This window comes from Phyllostomus discolor, chromosome 7 (assembly GCF_004126475.2).
Source record: "Phyllostomus discolor isolate MPI-MPIP mPhyDis1 chromosome 7, mPhyDis1.pri.v3, whole genome shotgun sequence".
Classification (NCBI taxonomy): domain Eukaryota; kingdom Metazoa; phylum Chordata; class Mammalia; order Chiroptera; family Phyllostomidae; genus Phyllostomus; species Phyllostomus discolor.
The window spans coordinates 3,484,373-3,497,466 of NC_040909.2; the positions used below are offsets into that span (position 1 = coordinate 3,484,373).

Sequence of the window (13,094 nt, forward strand, 5' to 3'; positions counted from 1 at the left end):
ACCTCACAGACAAGGAATCTAAGGTTTATAGAGGTTGAGTGACCTGCCCCAAATACACCCAACTAAAGAGCAGAATTCAGTTCCACCCCAGACTTCTAACTCCAGACTCCAAGCTCCTGCCCATGGCGGTTCCCAGCTTGGACGACAGGCTAGGTAACAGTGTTGTCCATGGTGAAATGCCAGAAATAGCTGGAAGACAGACTGGGTTCAGAAACACAGATTTGGGTGTTCCTGAAAGTTCAGGCAACGGACGCCTCACATCCAGAAGGTGCTCAGAGAGTGTATGTAGTGGGGGAAGGGTAGGCGAGGATGGACCAAACCATGAGGCAGTAAGGAGGAGGAGTCTGGCCCTGGCCGGGTAGTTCAGTTGGTTAGAGCGTCACCCCGATGTGCCAACATTGTGGGCTCGATCCCTGGTCAGAGCACATATAAGAATCAACCAATGAATTCATAAATAAGTAAAACAACAAACTGATCTTTTTCTCTCTCCCCCTTACCCTCTCTCTCTCTCAAATCAATAAATTTTAAAAAATGAAAAGGAAGGCAGGCAGGCAGGCAGGCGTCTGCACAGAGAGCCAGGCAGGGCGAGGACCAGCCTGGGAGTGTGCTCTCAGGAAAGACATCGGTAAGGCGGTGTGATCGACAGAGTCAAATGCTGCGGAAATTTCAGACCCACTTGTTGGAGCTGCATTGGTCACTGGAGCTGCAGAAAAAGACGGCATTTGAGAAGGATTCTTCAAAGGTGTTCTCAAAGGCTGCCCGGTGTTTTCTGACTGTGTCAGGACATCAGAATCTGGGGAGCTGGTTAGAAACCCCAGTTCCCACTAATGGTGGAGGTGGTTCGGTCTCTCCAAGCCTCTGTGTTCTCACCCTGAGTCGGAAACAGGAATGGCAACCTCACACTGCGCACACTGGACGTGCGGGCTTTACAGCAGCTCCCGGGGCACTGTGGCACTACCTGAAAACCGGCTTTCTTTTAGGAGCCCAGCTGCAGGAACCGCAGGGCAACTCCTCACTGGAGGGACGGGAGAGGGGCAGCCCGTCCAGGAGGGCTGCACGGAGGGGAGCGTGGAGAGGCAGCATCAGCCGTCCTGGCCCAGGCCCAGACTCAGGCCCGGGGGCTGGGTCAGGAAGGCGGAGAGCAGGAGAATGAGCAGGTGTAAGGTAATGCCAACAAAAGCTCAACTGGATCTTCTGCGCAGGAAGGAAAGAAAGGAATTTAACATGACTCTGAGGCTTGAAGTCTGGGTGACTGCAAAAATGATGGTATCCACTTGACCAAAATCAGGAGGAACAATAGAGGGATAACTGGTATTCAGGGGCTGGGTAGAAAGAATAAAGAATTCGTGCAAGATATGTGATGAGGGTTAAGAGCTAGAAAGTAAACACACGAAAGCGCCAACTGGCAGCAGCACGTTGTGGGCAGGAAAGCGGTGCGCCAGCTCAGAATACAGACTGGGGTGAGACGGCCTGGGTCCGAGTGCGGCCCCGTCCCTCTCCATCTGTGGGGCATGAAAAAGCTACTTAGTTTCTCTAAACCTAGGTCTCTTCATTCATAAAATGAGAACAATGACAGTGCACATCTCACATAAGACCAGTTTTTAAATTAAGTACAAAATAAAGCACAGTGCCCAGCACACCTTAAGTCAGCATGCCATAAACACTGGTGACTACCTGTGGCTACTGCTCCATGGCAGCGACGGCAGCACCAGCTCTGCTTCGGAGAAGCTAACTCACATGATGCAAAAGTCAGAAAAACGTCCCAGCTCTGAGGCAGGGTGGGAAAGCAGAGGACTCTGAATTCTGACAAATGAATTAGTGCCTGAATTAGTACCACTGGCACCATTTCACAATGGTTTAAAAACATTTCCACAAATGTTCTTACCTTGAAACAAAGTCTACTTTAGTTCAGTCACTTATTTGACTGGTATTTACTGCAAAATTATTAACACAAAGAATTGTGCCAGACACCGTCCACTGCAAAAGGACTTGCAGTGCGAATGGGGCACTCACGGAGACTACAAACTGGAAGGCAAGAAAACTTACTCACACAAATATCTGAGGCGTGAGACACACCGTGGCATGTCACTGACGCACCACCGGTCACAAGAGTCAAAAGAGGGAGGATCACTTCCAACGTGGATGAAGCTGTCACCTGAGCCAAGCCTAGAAAGAGGATCACGACTTCCACTGGCCAGCACACAGATTCAGGGGAAATAATGGAAATACGGTCAAACGAAACTGAATACAGATGCAAAGCTGCAAAGGTTCAAAGGTGTGTTCCAGCCCTGGCTGGTGTGGCTCAGTGGGTTGACGCACTGTCCTGTAACCAAAAGGCTGTGGGTTTGAATCCCCGCGAGGGCACATACCTAGGTTGCAGGTTTGATCCCCAGTCTGGGCACGTATGATCCCCGGTCCTGGTGCAATCGAGAGGCAACCAATCAATGTTTCTCTCTCACACCAGTGTTTGTCTCTCTCCCTTCCTCTCTTTCTAAAAGCAACAAGAAAAAGCCCTCGGGTGAGGATAGACTTGCTTTTTGAAGGTGTGTTCCAGGAAGAGCCAGGAGTCAAGACTGACTGAAGAACTAGCCGAGAGGTGACCGGCCTGGTGCTGAAGACAAGCGAGAGGGTGAAGCCCCAGGGTGAAGCCCGGCCCTCCCGGGCGACGCCAGGCAGGGACAGTCGGAGACCCGTGCGTGCGGGGAGGAGACGGTGGACGTGGTTCCACACAGGCTGAGGAGGACATTTCTGGAACCAGCTCCTTGCAGCTACAGGCTTTTGAAGCTGCACAGATTCCGACTCTAATCCCGCCCTTCCACCTTCCTGACTGCACACGGGGACCCAGAGCAGCGACCGCACTGCCCACGCCAGGAGGCGAGCCTCGGAGGCCGAGACGCAGCCCGGGTCTGCAGGCTCGGTTCGCTGTGCTTTGCCCTAGACCCCCGGTCTGACAGGAGTGTCCAAAAGCCGGGATGAAACGTGGGCCTGTTGCTTGGTACAGAAACCGGCGTTAGAGGATCGAATCCCTGAGACAGCCCGAAGCGGTGGGGGCGGAAGAGCTCGATCTCGGAGGCCAGGCCACCGCGGGAACAGAAGACAACAACGAAGGCAGCTTCCACCTGCAGGGGGGCTGTGGGGGGGCATGGGTGAAGGGGCCGTGAAAAAGCACATCTAAGAGGCAGGCAGAGAATCAAGATAGTGTGGAATCCTAGAAACCAAGGTCAGCGTCGCCTCTTGAGCAAACACATACGTGTTCAATAAATACACGTATGGATGCACATGCGTGGCCACGGTTGGATGGACAGAGAGTAGAGACAAACGACGTTCCGGCCCCATCTAGGCGAAGCGCTCTGCGAAGCTCCTGCTGTGGGGGACGACACAACCTCACGCAACCCGTGAGGCAGCACTGCTGTCACTGTGTCACTGCATGTCTAGACGAGAAAACTCGCTTCTAAACTGCCCAAGTTAAAGAGCGGGTATCGGAGTTGGGGTTGCAAATCAAGTCCTCACTATTAAGGAAACATTAATTTTTATTAGGGTAGGAAATGGCAAAGTAGATATGTTTAAAAAATAAAATGTTCTGCCCTGGCTCGTGTGGCCCAGTGGATTGAGTGCCAGCCTGCGGACCAAAGGGTCGCTGGTTCAATTCCCAGTCAGGGCACGTGCCTCGGTTGCGGGCCAGATCCCCAGGGCAGGGGCACACAAGAGGCAACCACATGTTGATGTTTCTGTCCTTCTGTTTCTCCCTCCCTTCTCCTGTCTAAAAATAAATAAAATCTTTTAAAAAAGGGAAATTAAAAAAATATATCACTCAGGGACCACATCTGAGATTTAGCTTTAAAACATGCCAATGAGAACCAAAAGAGAAACTTGGCAGGATAATGGAAAGACAAATTGGGGAAATGTTGATAATTGTTGGAACTGGGTACATGGGACTCATCACACTACACCCCTACTGTTGTGTACGTCTGAAACTTCCCACAGCAAAAAGTCTGCTCACGTGCACCTTCCCTCCCTGGGGGGCGCGTCAAACCCAGGGAGAAAGCACAGCCAAGGAAACCATCTTTGTCCAGGCAATGACGAATTCACCTCGGAGACGGCGTTCAGGAGAAACACGGGTCCAGAGCCATTCCACAAGGGATGGAAAGACACAGACAGAGCGGACAATGCAGACAGTGAGAAAATGGCAGTAGAACTGCGGTTCAGAGAGAAGAGACAGGGTGGGAAGGAGAGGGCTGGGCAGTACGAGAGGCCCAGGGCTTAGCACAGCCGCGACAGCTCCACCTCGTGTGCAGGTAAAAGCAGAAAAAGGAGGGGAGGGATCATCGGAAAAAGCAAGAAAGGTAATGATTAATGAATTAATTGATCAATTAATATATATGAAATAAATACATGATAAATGCTCATCCTCCTCAATGAGGAAATGCGTAATAAATAAAAATTAGTTATCCAGGCTTCAAATTGACAAAGATTAGAAACACTGACAACGCCAGTGCTAGAGGAGAAACACGAACTGAGATGACCCTGTGAAAGCTACTGGGTGATACCTAGCACAGTCTTAAACATGCGTCGCCCACCACACAGAAACCCCGCTTGCAGGACTCCGTCCTAAGAAGCAAGTGCGGCTCTGTTGGCTGGAGTGTCATCCCATAGATCACAGGGTCACAGGTTGTGTTCCTAGTCAGGGCACACGCCCGGTCCTCGGTCGGTCGGGGCCTATACAAAGGGCACCTGATCCATGTTTCTCTCTCACATGGGTGTCTCTCTCCCTCTCGCTCTCCCTCCTTTCTCCTCTCTCTGGAATCAATAAGCATATCCTCAAGTGAGGACTAAATAAATAAATAGGAAAACAAACAAGTATGTGTACAAAATAGAAAAAGATGTAAGCAATGTATACAAAGAAGTACAGAAAGATGCATATATTCAAGGATGCTGGTAACTAAAAAAATTGATACAAATATATGATATAATACTATGTAACTATTAAAAGATGCAAATGGGAAAATACCCAAGCATTGAATGGGGGGAAGGGGAGCAAGTCACATCAAAGTAGATACATTGTGATCCCATTTCTATGAAAAGGAATTACTTATCTCTCTCACACATAGCATACACAGTGTGGGGGGGCAGGGAATGTGGATAAATGCAGACCTAATTCCTAACAGTAGTTAACACTGAGACATGGGATTATGGGTTCTTTTCCGTATTCAAAAATGCCTGAATTTTACTGTGCTCATGCATTACCAGTATAATCAAGAAAAGGAGTTTCCAAAAGCAAGAGATTCTACTGATGAAAGTATCACAATGGAAAGAAAGGTGGAAAAAATAAGGGAGCATAAACTCTAAAGTGAGGTGAAAGGTTGAGAACAAGGGAATGGAGGACAGGTGTAGGGCCTGAGGGGACAAAGGGCCTCGGGGGAAACGCAAGAAGGTGGGGTAGGAAATGAGACCCTGAGGGGCAGAGAGAGCAGAGGGACCCCAAGCGAGGCAGAGCACAGGCTGGCAGCCAAGGCAGCCCACTATCCCGACTCCCCAGAACCGGCGAGCAGTCCGGGGCAGCAGCAGAAGCCGGGGAGATAACTCAGGGACGGCAGCCAGCAGGGCCAGACAGAGCACACACGCAGGCAGGCACAGGGTTTTCAGACGGGGGGGGGGGGGGGGGGGGGGCAGCACTGAAACTTCGGACCAATGGCACACGGGTGGGCATCCCAGCGAAGGGGGGAGGTGGGAGGAAGGGGGGGAAGAGAAAGATGGGGAGCTGGGGACGGGGAACAGTGGGGCTGGAAAGCACAATGGGAGGAAAAGGCCTGAGCTCAGACCACACTCGCACCTCAGGCGTTCTCTCCCGAACTCCCCTTTTCTGGGCATCACTGCATTAGAAGGAGGACCCCTCCTCGTGCCACGGGTCCTCACATGCAAACACGTCCCCACTGGCTCTGGACTTTTCTCCTGACCACCGAGCGAGCTGCGAGGAGGGTGGGCTCCCTCTGGGTTCCTCCCCCACCCCCAAGTTCTCCCAGAGTTACCAGGCTGCTCTTCCCGGGGCAGAAGCTCCACCGCCCGTGTGGGGCTGCCTTCTTCCTGTGTATCCTCTACGAGTCAGAAGCCCCAAATAAGGGGTGACTCTCACCCCAAACTGAAGCCTTAACCTCACATCTTATGAGGACTTAAAAAAGGGCCATAAACCTAGAATCAGACAACCTAGCATTAAGTCCTGGCTTTTCTTCTTAATGGCTCTGTGGACTTGAAAGTGAGCCCGGTCACCTCTGTGTGCGCTTCATCACCTGTAAAACGGGGATATCTGCTTCCCAGGGTGGTTGGGCGGGTGAAGGAAAGCCAATGCATATAAAAAAGTGTTTCCTAAACTAGAATATCACACATCTACCAGGTGTACTTATCAGAGTCCAGCAAACATTTTCCATTCCTGCTCCTATGTTCATACCTCCACGGTGCCTGTGCTGGCTGAAATGGTCCATGTTTTCGCGGCGTCCAACCTACATCATCGCAATTTGCATCTCGACATCTCAATACTACTTGCAAAAAGACTTCAGTTAACACCCGCTCGCCACATTGAAAGTGCCTTCTGCTCTGTCTTGGTTTCCCTTTTTATCGCACATCGATGCTGAGCTTTACCCACAGTTACTTTTTGGCTTTCCTTTTCTGCGGGCAGCTGAGTCCGTCATCTGCGGGGCAGAAAAAACTACGCGGCTTCAGTAAAGCTCTGCATTCCTGGCTTTTAGTGGGATTCCTATGCCATCTGATCAACCATAAAAATTAAATCAAAGTAATTTAGACAGTATACTCTCTCAAGCTATTTTACCACTAAGAAGAACTAAGAGGGTGACTAAATTAATTGGCATAATTCCCTAACTTCTAGGTTTATAAATCAGAAAGAATATACAGTCTTCTAACAAAGAACACACATCAGTTTCGGTGTTAGCACAGTATGAGGCTGAGCAAACATCTAGTCCTGAGTTCGAATTCCTATAATAAAGTTTGGGCAAATAATCTTACATTATCCTAAGTGTGATGACACTGGGCTCAGCTGAGTCTCCAGAAGGTTCATCAGTCGACAAAAGTCTCGACATCCTAGTGCCGAACTCCCAGGCCGGGAGCTGTCTGGGGACCTTGTGGGGGCCCAGGCTGACTTGCTCACTCTGCTTCACACGTGAGGATGAAGTGCTCCAGTCAGTAAATGGACAATGAAAGATCTAGTTACTATCAATGGAAACAGTTACATTCTCTTTCAAGAGGAACTTCTGCAAGACCCAAAGAGAACAGGTAATACCCCCCCGCCTCAAACCATGAACGTATGGAATGACCAACACATTTTCACAGCAAAATCAAGTACCGCTTCTAGCGACCCACACACAAAGGCAGAGGAACGCTGCTTTGGGCATACAGACTCAGACGCAGCCAGGACGGCAGAACTCTCACCGCGACACCAACTCCACGGGGGCGGCTGCTGTCACTCATGCGCGGAGGTCGCTCATTCGCTCACTTGACAAGCGTGCAGGGAAGTGCTACTGTGTCAGAAATGGTGAGGCACGGGACACAAAAATAAGTAGGACAAGGTCCTGCCCTCAAGCGGGTCACAATATAAGCACAGAAAACACACACACACCAAAGCTAGGAGCACGGTGTGGCTGTGGAAACAGCCGGCACGGCCTGCAAAGGCCACGCAGAGAAGCGTTCGGCTGAACTTGGAAAGAACCAGGGAAGGCTTTTAAAAGACGGCAGCGCTGAATCCCGGTCACTCCCAGCCGGAGAGTCAGATAAGCAAGAGAGCAGGGAGGATAATTAGCCGGAAGAAGAGCCTGAGCAGGCTGGAACCTTCTAGAAGTTCACCACGGGCCTTAAGTGGCAAAGGAGGGACTGAAAAGAAGCCACCGAAGAGGCCTGGTCTTAAAGGTCCTTGAGGTGTTAACTTAGAGACACACGGGGTTCTCGGGGTTCTCGATGGTCACGGCACTTAGAAGTCAGAGGAATGCATTTACTTTTAACTGGAGTTAAAGACCACCCAGCGTGGAGGGGGCATTCGATTAAGGAAGAGGAGGGGCGGTTAGAGACAGGTGCTTTGAGTCGCTCCTGTCTGGCTCCTACTCTTCTCCTCTCACAGGGAAAAAATAAAACTGAACGAGTCTGTAACAAAACCTGTGAACCTTCTGTCCATCAAAAACATTTCTAAACGGAGCGCTAGATTCTATCAAAGTAGCTCAAATTAGAGAAAGAGGACATCTGGAGACTTCCCAACATCCGGAAGCTTCCAGGCAAAAGGACCAGAGTCAAGTCTCTGACAGCAAGAGAACAGTGACTTTCAACCTTTTCTCATGGCACACATAAACTAGTTACTAAAATTCTGTGACACACCAAAAATATATATATCTTTTGCTGATGTGACAAAAAATATGGGCATGATTTTGATTCATTCACACTAAACGGCTGTTGTTGTGTTGGCTGTTGTCATTCTTTCATTTGGCCACCTAAGAGAAGGGAGGTCAGCACCCCTGCCTATTCCACGTTTTAAAAATTCTTGCAGCACACCGGTTGAGAAACCACCGCAACAGAAGCAAGCCAGAGAAAAACCCGGAATAGGGGCCACACAGAACACAATGCTTTTTGACACACCGTGGCACTCTGTCAACAGGGACGTCCACTAACATGGACATGCCGAACGGTTGTGTCCTGGCTTCTCCATAGAAACTTCTGGGACAAAAACCTACCAGTGCCAGGAATAACCTTGGACTATATAGTGCTGACTCCTGCCCACGGAAGTACCTTGACAATTCTCCCGCCTGTCCAGGGTGCCGCACCAGACCAGCAAACCGTGTCCCTCACCCATGCACAGCACCCAGCTACGCTCCGATTACTGGTACGACCGAGGACAGTGCCCCCCAGTGCCACTGACTCCACTAACTCCTGCTGACCGCGAACCCTGACAGCCCTTGTCTCCAGTCCTCAATTCAACCTCCAGAGGTTCTACTGGCCCCATTTTACAGATGGAAAAAAAGTGAAAAAAATAAAAAGCAAGGCTCAGAGAGGTTACAGACTTACCCAGGTCAGAGAGCAAGCAAGAGTTAGAGGGTGGGTGGCTCCGAAGCCCGTGCCCTCCCCATTGTCCTAGGCACCTCCAAAGTTTTCTAATAAAGTAAAAAGCTCTCGAGCCTTCTCTCCAAGGGTTTCTGAAGTTCATCCATCTGACTAAGAGGTAGTCAAAATCACTTCTTTCAGCAACCACTTTGCCTTCAAAGCAATAAATAAGCCAGCTTCTATTTTCTTAGAGATATTTCAAAGAATGTATTTATTACCTAACTGCCTTGATTTCAAATTTCTCCATTTAACCCTGGCTGCTGTGGCTCAGTGGATTGAGCCCCGGCCTGCAAAACAAAGGGTCGCCGGTTTGATTCCCAGTCAGGGTACATGTCTCAGTTGTGGGCCAGGTCCCCTGGTGCGGGGGTGTATGACAGGCAACCACACATGATGTTTCTCTCCCTCTTTCTCCCTTCCTTTTATCCTTCTGTCTAAAATAAAATAAATAAAATCTTTAAAAAATTTCTTCATTTATTTTTGGCCAAACAGATACACAGAGAGATAGGAAAGGGAGCAATAGACAAAACTGCAATTTACTAGATCAGAATGGAGCTTAACAATTAATGCAAAAAATATTCAAATACCATTTACACTAACATAAACAAATAATAATAAACGAATGTAACTTACATTATATTTTATGCGGTAAAAATCAAGAGGCAGTTTTGAACAGACTGTGTCTTACCTCAACCCTATTCTTCCTGTTCTAGGGGACAGCACCCCAAGGGGTCAGCGAACGCTCCCAGATGCAGACAGTGGCCCAGACAGAGCGGGTAACCAGACCTGCACGCTCCCAAAACCACAGTGGGAAGGAGAGTGTGATGGCCCTGGAGGAACCTGAGCACGTGCACACCATCTGGGAGTCCCTGCTCATCCAGACACGCGCGGGAAGAAGATGTCTAGACGCCTTGTGGTTTGTCTGCAGGAGCGCTTCAAGTTAACAGGCGTGTTTAAATAAAACAATGCAAAAACAATCCCATACCAACGTGAACAATTAGAGCTAAACTTTTTCTGTGGCAATATATGAAGATAATCAGTTGTCACTCGTCGAGGTCAATACTTTATCAAGCCCTTGCTCAACGGCTTTCCTGATCAGAAGCTTGATATTGACGTGCCCCAATCACTCCGTCCTTCACAGACCTGCAGCACTTCCGAACTAACAACAACTACTATTAAAATGTCAAATATCACCCTGTTTTTGGGCACCACAGTGGCGGTGCACAACACGGTGTCTGCCACAATTCAACAGATTTTGGTTTATGAAAGAATGAATGATGTAAGACAGAAAATTTAAGAGAGACAAAGAATACAACTTAAGGAAAATACATAATTTTTTTAAAGATTAATGGGGAAAACAATCCCCAGAACTATGGAGAGAACTACAAGTCGTCGGAATTACCTCACACCTCACCTGAAAACGTATCCTAGACTCCGACTAGACAGCACCTCCTGACATCCTAAACTGATACAGTGCAAAGATTCTGACCCCAGAAGATTTTTCCACGCCGGGCTGGAGAGCGCACCCACAGATGACGGGCCAGCTTTTGCCCCAACGCTGCGTGCAGAGCTCTGGGGCCCAGTGGCGAGCCTCAAATTGGAGTCTGAGCACTCAGTGACACGGGAGAGGCACGCTTTACTGACTAAAGTCGTCCAAGACAGGTGACACTTCTAGTGAAGATTCTGTCCTGTGAGAGCTGACAGTCACTAAGATTTAACAGATTCAATACAATGACTTCACGGCTATCGGAAAAAGTAACATTTCATGAATTCAGGGATATAAAGAACATTAAAATTTTTTAATTAAATTCATTGGGTGGCATTGGTTAATAAGACCATATAGGTACCAAGTGTACAATGCTATAATAAGTCATCTGTGCACTGCACTGGGTTCGCCACCCAGTCAAGTCTCCATCCGTCACCACATATCTGACCTGTAAAGAAGTTGTAACAACATAAACTGTTAGAGTTTTCACACCCCTCTCTAGAGTTGCACACGTTAAACAATGGCACTGGAATAAGTAAAAACAGGCCCTTAAATTAATTCAGATTTATTTTTAAAAAATTGGAAACCCCCCGGAATTTACATAAATTGGCGAGTCTAAGTTTGTCTATCGTTACAAACAAAGCCACAGTGTTGTAAGAAAATATGAGTCACAGTGCAAAACCAAAGGAGGTAAAAAAAATGAACAGAGAAAAGCTCTCAATCCACATACCACAAAGAAATTCCTTACTTAAAATACTGCCAATGACAGCTACCATTCTGACCTGGAGTCAGGAGGACTGGCCCACGCTGTCTTCTACTGGGAAACAAACTCATTAAGCCCCAGACCCCCCTCCCGGCCCCATCACCCAACAGAGTCAGCCCCATCCACGAGCAAGCAGTGGGATTCTAACCGGTCTGAGTCACCCACGCCCCCGCACTCAGAGGTCATTCTCCACCAGGCAGCCCACTTTGCGGAGTCCCCGTGTTCTCTCCCAGGCTGCCACCACCATGGCCCACGTAGAGCAAATTCTCCAACCTCACCCCCTTACCGACCCTCCTCTACACGTCAGCCTCGTCCTAACGCCACTCACAGGGGCACTCTGGTGACAAGTTCCCTGCCTGAGAACCATCCAAGGACAGGATGCGTCTGGGCCCTGGGGAATCCAGCTCTAGGCTCAACTCCCCTGCGCCCCGCTGAGCCTCGGCCTTTCCAGGAACTAACCACCGGTTACCTCGGAGAAGCTAAACTCTCACTGCCCCGTCTCCCCAGCCAGACCCCAGTCTGCCAAGTTCACAGACCTCGCGGGGAGAGGGGCCGGGGGAGAAAGACGCGTCGCGAGGCGCCTCGGGACCAGGCGCGCCGAGGACCCCGGAATTCCGAAGCAAGACCTCCACGTTCACCCCACAATGGTCAGCCTCCTGGGCGTCTGCACCCAGCGCCGTGCGCGGCCGCCACTAGAGTTGAGTCTCGGCGCCCCTGCGACTCCCTTCCCAGGCTACACAAATCCTGCACATCAAGCCACCGAGGCCCCGGGTCGAAGCTAAGATCCCCTCCAAGCCTCCGGCCCCCGGAGTTTCCTTGGTCGGATCCGGCGCCCTAAGGCCCGGGCCGCCGGGACCGACTCGCTGTACCAGGCCGCAGAGCGCCAGGGGCCCGGGCCGCGTCCCCACGGGGCCCCCATTGTTGCGGGTCCCGACGGCCCGGGCTGGGAGCCGGGGGCCGGCACCGGCACTCACCTCCGCGCCGCGGCTCCGGGCCGCGCAGGGCCAGGCAGGGCCGAGCGGCCTCGCGTTCCGCTGCGCCCGCTCGGCGGCGTCGGCGGCGGCGGGGGTGCGGGCGGGGGCGGCGGCCCGGGCGGGAAGCGGCCGGCCAGGCCCGGGCGCCGCGGACTGGCTGGGACCGAGCTCGGGGCTTCTCAGGCGGCGGCGCTCGCAGCCTCCGCTCGCGGTCCGCGCCAAAAAGCGTCCCCCTCCCGGCCCGCGCGCCAGGCCGCCCGGACGGGAACACACCCCGCCGACAGGAAAGTTCCGCCGAGAGCTGGCGGAGGCCGCCCTCGCCCCGCGCCGGGTGGCCCGCCACTCCTCCCTGGAGAGCGCCGTCTACTCTCCCGAGGACCGTTTCAGTTTCAGGAGCCGACGCGGCGCAGAAATCCCAGGCCGGAAGCCACCCGGGAACGGTTCCAGGGCTGGGTCCGGCGGAGAAGGGCTGCACCCTGCCGGCCACCAGGGAGGCACGCTGGCCACTTAAGGCTTTGGTTGAGCCCCGGTTCCTCCTCATTCTTCACTTGAGGGTAACCTTGAGGGCTTGGTAGGATTGAAGGAGAGGATAAAAGCGCCTGGCGTGGAATCCGGGCCTCCACGTTGGGCATGGTCGTTGCTGATCTACCATCGCCTCCTGCAGAGGTTCGCGCCGTCCTCATGGACCCGCGAAAGGGATGCGCACCTGTCTCCAGGATGCCTTGGAAAAGAAGCCAGGACAAGAAAAGCTTTCTTGATCACTGACACTCAAGGGGAGGTTAAG

The 13,094-nt window shown here is 51.2% G+C and overlaps 1 protein-coding gene across 1 annotated transcript in view; it reads right to left on the bottom strand.

The window, feature by feature from the left end:
• RAD54L2 (RAD54 like 2) overlaps nucleotides 1-12,691 on the bottom strand; it is a 79,521-nt gene extending 66,830 nt beyond the window's left edge. The window contains 1 exon segment of the mRNA XM_028518469.2: nucleotides 12,311-12,691. The gene's annotated coding sequence lies outside the window, so the exon portion shown is untranslated.
• Nucleotides 12,692-13,094: the final 403 nt, after the last annotated feature.